The sequence below is a fragment of the Canis lupus genome, chromosome 25 (assembly GCF_003254725.2).
Source record: "Canis lupus dingo isolate Sandy chromosome 25, ASM325472v2, whole genome shotgun sequence".
In the NCBI taxonomy this organism is placed as follows: domain Eukaryota; kingdom Metazoa; phylum Chordata; class Mammalia; order Carnivora; family Canidae; genus Canis; species Canis lupus.
In genome coordinates, this window is record NC_064267.1 from 1,554,407 (window position 1) to 1,566,955 (window position 12,549).

Consider the following 12,549-nt stretch of genomic DNA (forward strand, 5'->3'; position numbering starts at 1 on the left):
CTTCTAGTCATGCACTGTTGAAGTGCTTTTGAATTTTCTTGAGGAAAATTCTGTATCTCTGCCTCTCTCTCTCTGTCTCTATGAATAAATAAATAAAATAAAAATCTAAAAAAAAAAAAGGAAAAAGGGAAGTTAAAGTTTGTTTGGTACCTGCTATTTTCAGGTCACTGCATGGACATTAACTCATTCAATCTTTACAACCTCCAAAGAGGAAAGAATTATACTCACTATTTTTCAGGCAATGAAATGGAGATTGGATAACTTGTCTAAGGTCCCACAGCTCATCTACAAAGCTATGGTTGTTTCATTCTCCATAAGACCAGCATTTTAATATTTACATTAGTACTTTGGTTAGCTTGACTGCGTGGTGGAAATGGATTGTTCTTATTAATTGAAATTTCTAACTAATTAAAGGCCATGAAAATACTCTATTTTTCCACCTTTAAAAAATCTTTCAAAATTATATTGGTGTCTTTTGCTGTCTCTTAAAATATATAGTGCATAATTTAATATTTAAATTTTTTGTTATTGAAAATCTTTCATTCTCTTATATTTATTATTGTGAACATTAGTTTCAATAAACTAGTATTTAAAAAGCTCACTGAGGGGTGCCTGGGTGGTGTAGTTGGGTAAGTGTCTGAGTCTTGGTTTCCACTCGGTAGTGCTCTTGGGGTGGTGAGATCCGCCCACATCAGGCTCTATGCACAGTATGGAGTCTGCTTGAGATTCTCTCCTTCTCCTTCTATCTCCACCCCTGCTTGTTCTCTTTCTCACTCTCTAAAATAAATAAATCCTTAAAAAAAACCCAAACAACTCACTGAAGTTTATTCCTAAGTTAGTATCAGCAACTCGTTTAACAGATGAGCAAATAGGAATGTAGAGAAGTTAAGAGACTTTGCTCAGGGTCACTATGTTTCTTTTTAGAGGGGAAAGGTACATGTGATTACAGAACTCTCTTCTGAAGATGATATATGCCTGTAAATAGCTATTGCGTGAGTCTTGGTATCAACTTATTTTCCTCCTCTTCTCTTTACAGCAGCTTTTAAAAATAAATGGTTTGCTTAAGAGAGCTCTGCTTTTCAAGGTTTTACTGTATTCAGAAATTACCCTTCACTTATCTGATTCTGCCAAATATGCCAGGCAGACCAGGGTGAGAACAGAAAGAGGTTATAACATTATAGGTCCTGATTCTAAATGAATTTAACATAGCCTATATTAATAGGAGTGAAGTAGCTGATGGTGCTTTGTGATGTTTAAGTTTAGAATTTTGAAGGAGTCAAAAACTAACTTGCTGGTATTCATAAGTTTCCATTTCTGATCATGAGGCAAAAGGATTTATTTGCCCCACATCTAGATTTGTCTTTTGGCCAGAAAACTAAATTTACTCTGAACAGTTCCTCTTCACTCTAGGATCCCTAGCATATTACATTTGACATATTAAGCGCTGTGCTGGGCATATGAGGGGTAAAGGGACTCATGTGCCATGCTGTCAAAGAATTTATAACCTTCAGGTATTCAACTAAGCATAGATTAAACTAATGAAAAAATTACTGTATGTTCAGAGGAAACATACTGTAATTTCAGGGATGTTCAGGGGTAAGGACAAATCCACCCAAGGCATTGGGGAAGAGGTGTGAATGGAGGGAACTTCAAAAGAGGGTCTGAGAGCAGTCAGTAGTGGAATTGATTGAGAGTTTGGTAGGGAAGAGAGGCTGAAAATAACATCAAGAGGGCACAGAGATAGGAAAGAGTATTGGTAATAATTCCAGCTTGATGTTACTGAAGAACTATAGAAGGATGCAGTGGGGAGTGATTAAGAGAGAAGACTGGGATCAGATGCTGGAGCATCTCGAATCCCATGCTAAGCTGTTCAGAGCACTCTAAAGGCAACTGGCAGCTGTTAAAGTATCTGAGATGGGGAATATGTCCTGGCATGTGTCTTACTGAAATAATGATGTCTATTTAGTAAGAAAATAACTCTGCTTTAGTGACTAAAGAATGCATTAAAGAAACAAAGGAATGAGGAAAGGAAAGTTTTGAGAAGACAACCAAAGTACCTTTACCAGTGGAATGCAGAAAGGATGGAGAAAAGCAGATGGATTTGAGAACTGCTTCTATTCAGAAGCTGTAAGACTAAGTAGGTGACTGATCATGGGAAATATGAGAGAGGCCAAGGTCAAAGTACATTGATGGTGGTAGTGGTAGTTGAGAAAACACAAGGGCAGAAAAAGAGAAAGATACAGAATGAAATTAAAGTTTCTTTCTAAACTTGGAAACGTAGGTGATTGTGTGTGTCAGTGAGCCTGTACTGTGTAAGGAACCATTCCCGAATTTCATGGCAAAAAATAACCGTATATTAATTATGCTCATGAGTTTATGTGTTGGCAAGGTAGTTTATCAGGTCGCACCTGTTCTCACTCATGTGTCTGCCATCTGCAGACAAGTTGCGTAGTGGCAGGTTGGTATAGGGTGGTCTCAGCTGAGATTGCTCTTCTTTATCTGTTTCTTATTATCCAACAGGTCAGCTCAGGCTAATTTTCATGACAGCAAGGTGGAATTCCCAGACATGCGTGGCCTCTTGAGATCTAGTCTCATTACTGGATTCTTTTGGCCAAAGCAAGTCACAAAGTCCAGTCCAACTTCAAGGGGTCAAGCTGCAAATTTTCATTTCATGGAGGGTAGATCTAGGGTCGAGTGAAGAATGGGGCTATTATTTTAATCAATTTGCCACAGTGATTATGACCATCATGATTATTAAGTGGTTATCAAATAATTTAAAATTGTATTCTATTAATAGTATTAATCTGTTTTCCAATGAGAGTTGAAATGAACAATCTTGTAATGTAAGCATAAAAATGTTGGTATTTATTTAAAGTCACTTTTTTTCGAGTTATAGAAATATTATCCTATCTTCCCTTTGCTTGGTTTATGTGGCTTCCTATTTCTGTATTTAACTCCATTCAAAAGCATTAATCGAGTTTTCCCCTTTTATTTAACATTACCCACAGAAAAATAGTAGTTAAGTATATAACCAAGCCTGCAAGTGTCAATCCCACTCTTGGTCACCACCTCTAAGAAAACATCCATTAAATAAAAAGAACTTGACTAAACGAGTAAACTCCCCTCATTATCTCTAGAAGCCCTTCATTTCATTTGCTTCCAAAACTGCATGGGCTGCTTTGTAAGATGTCACCCACTGGTGAAGGTGTGCTTCCTCTCTGTAATTCTTCTGTATCATTCTTATTAATGATGTTTTGCTAGCCCCATGCAGAGCCTTTGAATAACTTTCCCAGAAAAGACCACCCACAGTGAAAATATTAAGCCTATCCAGTGGACTTGAATGTATTCCTTATGAAGTGGGATCTATGTAAAATAGATCCTTGGGAAGCAATTATTGTTCATTACAGGCCCTTTCATCACAGCTTTTGATCTTTTGCATGCACCAGTACTCAACTACTGCTGGTCCTGTTGGTGACAGTGGGAGCCCAACAATGGTTTCAATGCCATTAAGAACAAAGGGACTTTTTGAAAAATATTCAGTTTACCAATTACTGTCATACACATAGTCTTTGAATGTGATCGTGTGTGTTCCTTTGGTTCATAGATTCTCCTTATATTAATGCTGGCCTCTGGATCTGACAGGCTTCCCGGGTTTGTGTTTAAGCTGACTTGTTGACACTTGTGGTTAAGTTATCCGTGTGTATCATTTGTTTTGATCAAAAGACTTTGAGAACGAGATCATCACGTGCTGTTTCTGATCCATGAAGGGAATGGTACCTGACACAGAGGGTACTGATTTTTTAAATTTTATCTTCTCATGAATTTTTTCTGATGTTTGAATAATTGCTCTGTCCAACAATAATAAATAATTGCCCTGTCTGGCAATAAATTTGGCCCAGGCCAACTATATTTAACTAATTCACAGATATTAAGGAAGTTAACCAAGATATTCTGAGTCATTATCAGGTGGAAACTTTTAAGTATAGAAGGCTCTCATTACGTTAGTAGCTGAAAAATTAAAAATACAAAAATATTACATTTTATCTATGTCTTAAGCACATTCTTTAACATGTCAAAACTTGACTTTGGGGAATGGAGTGAGGGATAGGCAGTGATGGAAAAGAAGATGCCAGGAAGAGAAACTGAATTTCACCTTAGAAAAAAAAATCAAAGACCTACGTAAAGGGAGAGACAAACTATGTCCTTGCATCAGAAGAGTCCATATATTGTTAAGGTGTCAGTTCTCTCCCAGTTGATCTATAGATTCAGTGCATTCCTAATCAAAATCCCAGCTGGACTTCTCTAGATTTTGGCAAGTTGATCCAAAAATTTAAATAGGAAGGTAATGATACTAGAATAGCCAAAGCTATTTTGAAAATAAAGACCAAAGTTGGAAGACAACTATTTGATTTCAAGTTTTAGTGGAAAGCTGCATTAATCAAGTTGGTGTGGGACTGGTAGGAAGATAGCCACATAGATGAATGCAACAGTCCAGACAGCCCAGAATTAGACCCATATATGTGTGTGAGAGAGCAAATGATAACAAACAGGGTAAAGGGTCAGCATTAGGGGTAAATTTGGGTGAGTGGTATGTAGATGTTCTAAGTACTGTTCTTATTCTTGCAGATTTTCTGTATGTTTGACACTTTTTAAGACTTTTTAAAAAATTCTACCTTGCTATTAGAAAATCTAATATGTTTTAAGAAAGTTTACAAGAATGAAATAATTTTGATTTTGGAACATTTCTCTTCAATAGGCAATTAAATTTCCCTCTGCATATGCTTTTTAAAAATATAAAATCCCATCATTAACATAATAAGCACATGTAAACTGAATTTATCTGATTCCTAAAATGATAATAAATAGACCCAAAGGTAGGCTTTATAATTGTGTCTGGAAATGCATATTACTGCATTACCTCTTACATTTATTAAAAAATGTTTAAAAAGTGGCATAACACCCCTTCAGCTATAAAAAATGTAATGATAAACCCCATATATTCATAGGTGTTATATTTGTGACAGACCACTGGTAATATGATATCTGGGGAGAAGGTGGCTAGTACTATCACTCTAATATACAAATTAAAACCCATAAGAGGAATGACTATTTTTCTGATAGGAAATGTAGTTGAATTTTATTTTATTTATTTATTTTATTTTTTTTAGTTGAATTTTATTTTTAACATCATGTTTATTGAGGTATTGTTTACTTGCATTAAAATTCATTCCACTTACCTAACTGTTGCACGAGTTTTGATAAACACATACAATTGTATACCTTCTACTGCAATCAAGATACACAACAGTTCCATCACCCCTCAGAAGTTCCCTTAAGTCCTCTGTAACTGATTTTGTTAGTATAGTTCTGTGCCTATGTAGAATGTCGTGTAAATGGAATTATGTAGTATATGACCTTTTTCGGAAAAGTTTTATTAAGGTAAAATTCAGTATCATACAATTTACCCATTTAAAGCGTAGAGTTCAGTGGTTTCTAGTATATTGACAGAGTTGGGCAGTCATCATCACAATCAATTTTAGAACATTTTCATCGCCTCCCACAAAATGCCAATACCTGTTAATAGTCACTTACCCTTCCAACCTTCCCAGCCCGGGGAAACCATTAATCTACTTTTTGTGTCTCATGCAGCCTTTTGAATCTGTCCTCATTCACTAGTCATAATGCATTTGAGATTCATTGATGTTGTTTTCTATTGACAATATTTTGTTTCCTTCCGTTGATGAATAGTATGCCATCTTATGGATGTACCACTTTGGTATTATATATGCTGGTTGAAAGACATTTTATTTTATTTTATTTTATTATTTTATTTTTATTTTTATTTTATTTGTTATTTCATTTCATTTCATTTTTATTTTATTTTCAGTTTTTAGGGATAATGAATAACACTACTAAAAGCATTTGCCTAAAAGTTTTCTATAAACATACATTTTTACTTTTCTTGGGTAAATGACTAGAAATAAGATTGCTACATTGTATGTATATGCTTAACTTCATGAGCCAAACGGTTTTCCAGAGTGACAGTACCATTTTGTGTCCCATCAGCAGTATATGAGAAACTCCGATTGCTCTGCACCCTTGCCAGCACTCTGTGTGACCTGTCTTTCTAATTGTAGCTGTTCTTATGTGGGTGTAGAGGTATCTCATTGTGGTTTTTGTGTTGTAGCTAAGAAATCTTTGCTTCACCCAAGGTCACAAAGACTTCTTCCCTATTTTCTTCTAGGAGTTTAATTTTTTGGATTTGACACTTAGGTGTATGGTGGAAGTCAAAGGATTTGTTGTTGTTTTCATATGGACATGCAATTATTCCAGTATCATTTATTGTGAAGAGTATCCTCTCTCTGTTGAATTGCCTTTACACTTTGGTTGAAAAATCAATTGACTATATATGCAATTTCAATTTGCATTTTCCTAATGATCAGTGAACATTATTTCATGTACCTATTTGCCATCTGTGTATCTTCTCTGATGACACATCTCTTCAGAATCTTTGTTAATTTTGTAGTAGGAATGTTTTAGTATAATTCTTTGAGAGATTCTTATATTCCCTAGTTAAAAGTCCTGTATCAGATCTGTATTTTGCAAATATTTTCTCAGTCTGTGATTTGTCTTTTCATTTCTTGTGAACAGTATTTTACAAAGAGTAGAAGTGTTTGTTTTTGATCAAGTGTAATTTGTTAATTTCTACCTTTATGTAGTGTGCTTTTCATGCTCTCAAGCTGGTTCCTGCATCCTTGTGACAGAAACGCATAATTTTTTCAATTATTTCCTTGTTTTGTAATATAACAAGATGTCCCAGATCTCACCTTGGACTTTCTCTGCCCACCCTGGAGTCGACCATCTCTCCAGACAATCTTTGGTTTCCTTTACTGAGGCATGGTTTTAGGGAGGCAGAATTTTGGTGATTTTTAAACATTTTAAGAGAGTTTGAAAAATCTCTTTCCTCCCCAAACACTTACTGTAGATATCTGAGTAACTCTGCATAATAATTTTGGGCATGAATTTTATTATGAAGTTAGGGAACATGACTTTTCCTGCCAAGAAATAATAAGGAAAAGGGCAGCCCCGGTGGCGCAGCGGTTTAGCGCCGCCTGCATCCCGGGGTGTGATCCTGGAGACCCGGGATCGAGTCCCACATCGGGCTCCCTGCATGGAGCCTTCTCCCTCTGGTGTGTCTCTGCCTCTCTCTCTCTGTGTCTCTCATGAATAAATAAATAAAGTCTTAAAAATAATAATAATAAGGAAAAAATAAAGAATAATAATAAGGAAAAAAGGCTATGAGCTCTCTTAAGACAGATCTTAATATGTCCCATAGATCCTAATCTACCTCAGTTGCTAACTATGTAGGGATGTGAAGCATCCAAATAGTGAGAATACAATAGAAAAGATCACTGGTCCTTTCTATATTTTAAAAATGTTCAGATGATTCTTTAATTTGAGATTCTACTACTACTTGTAGAACCTGTTGTTTCCAAAGCTTTTCTTCTCACATTTTCAGGATAACAACAGTCAAAACCATAAAGGGACACAGTCCTGTGGTTCCTAAATTTGCTCATTGGTTTGTCATTGGGAAACAGTGTCTTTTTCAAATTTCCAATGTATATTCTCTTATTAAATCATTTGAAGTGGATAATTTCCTAGGTGATGTTTCCATAATGCTATTTAATTTAAATGAATTGGATTACCTGGATGTACTCTTTGCAAGCAGTCTTTCATAATACTTTGTGAATGTTTCCAGCCCTTCTTATCTTGCCTTGGAATTGTTTTATCTGAGAGCTAAATTTTTGTTGATTTTCTAGAGAGTGAGGTGGAGTGTGGTGAAGGTGGGTAGATGTAGATCTGTTTTCTCCCAAAAAAGAAAATGGCTTAAGTTTACACTAAGATATGGGATTACACAGCATTTTCGATGTTGGGGCATTTTGGCTTTACTTAATCTATCAATTCTGATAACTAAATAATTTCTATCAGAATGATGCATCATTCTTAACAATGTTAGAAAACAGAGGAAGGAACAGATATTGATAAACAAGCTTGGAATCATTAGGGATGCTCTTTGATTAGAAAAAAAAAATGTGATTTCAACATTGGATTTGTTTCAGTTTAGCAGCATCCAACAGAGAAGCTTTGTTTCTCAGTTGCTGGTGCTGTTCCAGGCTTGCTGTAGTATCTGTTTTGCAAAATGTTCAGGAAATGTCTGTATTCACTGTTTCACTAGTTTAGCTAATCTGAGCATAGTGGGATCACTGTTTCACTAGTTTAGCTAATTTGAGCATAGTGGGAATGAATTTAAAACTAGTTCCTTGGACAGATTATATAGAGAAGTGCCTGATTGCAGACTGCACCACCCATCTTAGCCAACAACACAATAAATGCTTGTTATTGGTGGATTGAGTGGTCCAGCAAGTAGATTTTTATCTCTTTTTTTGTGCTAAGGCACTGTGCTAGGTATTGGGGGCAGAAAGATGAATGGAGCAATGAGTGGGTAAAACAGATATGAGAAGATAGGCAGACAAAGACACAGAGGCAGTTTGTTGGACACCACAGAATGAAATATAACAGCCTTGGGATATTTTTACTCTCCCAAGAGTAAAAAGCGCTTGGAAATGTTTTCCAGAAAACAAGGAAATTAAAGTTGAAGAACTAGTTGGAGTTAGCTAGGACAGTGGGATGGGGAAAGCAGAATACGGGGAGGGAGCTGCAGGAATTGAAGTTTAGAGGTGGAAAGTAGCACAATTTGTGAAGGAAGCTACTAAGTGGCTTCATGCTGTTAGGGTAGAAAATTGGAGGCAGGGGATGGTATTGTATGAAGTTGGGATGGTGAGCAGAGGCAGAGTACAAAAGGATTCATAAGCCATGCTAACGATGTTTACCACCAAAAGCTATAGGAAGCCCCTGAAGGGTGCCAAGTAGGGAAGTGACATTGTTGGATTTGCAATTTAGGTACAGCTCTGGATTGGAAAATAACAAGATTGGAAACCTAGTAATTTGGTAGAAGGCTTTTATGGAAGTCAAGGAGCAGGTGGGCAAGACTTGGAATAGAGAATTAGAGGGAGGGATAGAGAAAGGACAAAATAAAATAAAGGAGAGAGATGGAGTGGAGTCAAGAGTGACCCCAGGTTTCTGGTGCCTGGGGCTCTGGCTGTATCTGGATGAGAAGGTGTAGATTAGTGTCCTGGTTCTCAAATTTGTGTGTCCATCAGAATCAGCCAGAGGTTTAGAAAACACAGATGGGGGGCAGCCCGGGTGGCTCAGCGGATTAGCACCACCTTCAGTCCAGGGCGTGATCCTGGAGTCCCAGGATCAAGTCCCACGTCAGGCTCCCTGCATGGAGCCTGCTTCTCCCTCTGCCTGTGTCTCTGCCTCTTTCTCTCTCTCTCTCTGTGTGTCTCTTGTGAGTAAATAAATAAAATCTTAAAAAAACAAACAAACAAAAAAAAACACAGATGGCTGGCTACCCTCAAGCTTCAGATTCACTGGGTTGGGTGGACCCAAGATTTTGCATTTTAACAAGTTCTCAGGTGATGCAAATAGCAATCTCAGGAGCCACTGGATTGATTATTGTTCTCAGATTAAAATATATATCAGAATTCCCTTGAGTGCTTTTTAAAAGGCGGATTCCTGGGCACCCGGGGAACCCAGCCAGTTAAGCATCCAACTCTTGGTTTCAACTCAGGTCATGATTTCAGAGTCCTGAGATCAAATCCTGCATTGGGCTCCGCACTCAGCAGGGAGTCTGCTAGTTCTCTCCCTCTGCCTCTCCCCCACTTGCTTGCAAGCCTGTGCTCTCTCTATCCTTCCCTCTCTCTCAAATAAATAAATACATCTTTGAAAAAATGGAGGTTCCTATGCCCTAAGGTTAACTGAGTTTCTGTTTCTAGGGGTCAGCTCAGGAATCTACATTTTTTATAAAGACCAGAAGTGATCTCTCATGCTGGTGAGACCATAGACCACATTGAAAAAAAAAAAAAAAACAAAAAACAAAAAACAAAAAAAAAAACTGTGGTCTGGACTGGGGTGATCTCGGAGGCAGCCAGACATGGACATGGATTACCAGCTGGTCATCTGGCTTCCATTTTCTTATCTGTAACCTCATAAGTTTTAACAATCTAATAGCTAATATTTATTGTGGGCTTACTGTGGGCTAGGCTCTGTCTAATCACTGGTGTTCAAGGGTCTCCCACATGCTGTTCCCCACTTATGCGACATTTATGTCATCAGTTATGCATAAATGCTAATCCTATTTACAATATATGATTTAAGACTTTCCCAGCTTTATGAAATAGGCACTATTCTTATTCCCATTGCTGAGGTGATATAACTGAGAGAGAGTAGTAACTTGTCCAAGATCCCAGAGATAATAAATAGATTCATGCTTATCTATAATCATACAGTTCAGAGTTACTGAGTGTCTGTGTGGTGGACAGTTCTTAAGGGTAAGGTCTGGCATCCTGACACTGGAGGGGGTAGAGCCGTTTTGGAAGGTCGACGCTGGTGGCAGGTGCTGAGGAAGCACTGTGAAGTAGCAATCCAAGGAGAAAGGCCATTCTGCTGTGTGTGGGGGTGTGTGTGTGTTTGTGATTGTCCATTGTTGCCATGTTTTCAGAGGAAAGCAGCCTTGGATATTTTTTGCTGCTAGTTCATGAATTCATTTCATCCACTATATTTATGCATTTACAACTCAATAAATTTTTATTGTGTAAAGACCACATACCATATACTGTCCAGGTGAAGATAAAGGATATTCCCAGCACTCCAGGAGGCTTCCCAATTTCTGCTTCCATTCACCCCTCCCCACTCTACCTGCCCATGGTAACCTGTTCCATGCATTTTAAATGGGCATCTACTATGTGGCAGGCGCTTTTCTTGACACTGGAGCAGGTACAAAGATGAATAAAGTGATCCATGCTCTCTAGTAGATCAGAGCTCAGAGATAGAAATGAACACACAAACAAATAATGGTATAACTACTCCAATTGATATATGTACAAGGGGCAGTGAGTTAGAAAAGACTGTATTAGAGATGAGAATTTTGTTGGACTTTGAAAGATAATAGATAGGATTTGGAGAGGCAGAGTTACATGATGAGGGCTCCAGGTAAGGAGAACACCAGGAGTTAAGGCCCAGAGGCATGAATAATTAGTAGTGGGTTATAGAGGGTATAAAATCCTCGTGATTGCATAATTGACAAAAATGTCACACAGGTCGGGGACAGCATGTGGAGGGCCTTGAATACCAGAATGATGAAACATACCTGCAAAATTTAATTCGTTGATTTTTTTTCTGTCCAAATTTTTTCACAAAGAGTGTCAAAGAAATGACAGGATTTGATTTGTGTTCAAGCTGTGTCTTTGCCGCCACCAAAACCAGTCTCCCCCGTTGAGGTTGTCCGTGTGATCCAACTCCTGGGCAACGGCCGAGCTGGGGAGGGGAGACGGAGGGCGCTTTTAGAAGCAATAGCGAGTTTCTCAGAGACAGCTCAGTTCCCGCGCTGCGAACCTTGGTGGCCGCCATTAACACAGCCTGCTAACCTGCTAACCTAGAGCAGAGCTAAGCCTTTACTTCTCTTGCCAGATTTACTCACCTTGTAGAGAAAGTATAGCTTTAATGTTACTGTTTCTCAGTGGCAGTACTTGATACATGTTAGCAGTTCTTGTTTCACTTTAAACTTTTATTCAGAACTGAAGTGCTGAAGTGTGTGAGTGTCCTCCCTGTTCATGCGTGTTCTAATGTTTGTTTGAAAAAAATTGTAAATGCATTTGTTTACTTCCTGGTAAGCATTCTTTTATCTCAATAATAATGAAAGAGCTATTCCCAAATTAGCTAAGCAGAGATTGGACAATTTAAAATACTTTGAAAGGAGTGTAACTTTATTATTTCTCCATAAAAAGATTTTTTTTCCCCAACTTCTAGGTAAATACTGACCAATGGAAGCCTATTTTACAGAAGGATGCAACCGTTTTACAATTAAGATATTAATTGCTAACCCCCAAAACTCCACTTGGGTGAAAATTTATTGTTTTAAGTAGATTACATATATCCCCAATGATTTTATTTCTTGTCAAACAATCCTTTCTGCTCGGTTACAGCAGAGATAAATCTCCCCTCCTCTCAACAAATTTACATAAATTTCAGAGCACAAGTTGTTGTGGAAATATAATAGTATATCTAATAGTATATACATTATGTTCCAGGTGAATTGCATACTTAGAAGCAGATATTTTAAAAACAACATATTTCTATAAACAACTTTCTCATAAGTCTTAACAGTAGTAATTTCATTCTTCTATCTTTCCTTATGTCAGTCAATTTGAATTAAGAATGCCAAAATAATACATAGAATTAATTAGAAGACTCTAATGTATTTTTTCACAATTCTTCTATTTAACTGCCCAGTTTGAACCATAAAGTATATTACCATGAAAAAATGTGGCCCTTATATTATAGCTTTGTATTTTATTTCAAGTACTTTTATGACCTTGAAACTTCGCAGGAATTCTACTCCTCCACCCCTGCCCACCCCCATTTCCA

The 12,549-nt window shown here is 37.3% G+C and overlaps 1 protein-coding gene across 4 annotated transcripts in view; it reads left to right on the forward strand.

The window, feature by feature from the left end:
• The window catches only part of LHFPL6 (LHFPL tetraspan subfamily member 6), a 237,469-nt gene that overhangs the window by 40,799 nt on the left and 184,121 nt on the right, over window positions 1–12,549 (forward strand). The gene's annotated exons all lie outside the window — the stretch shown is intronic.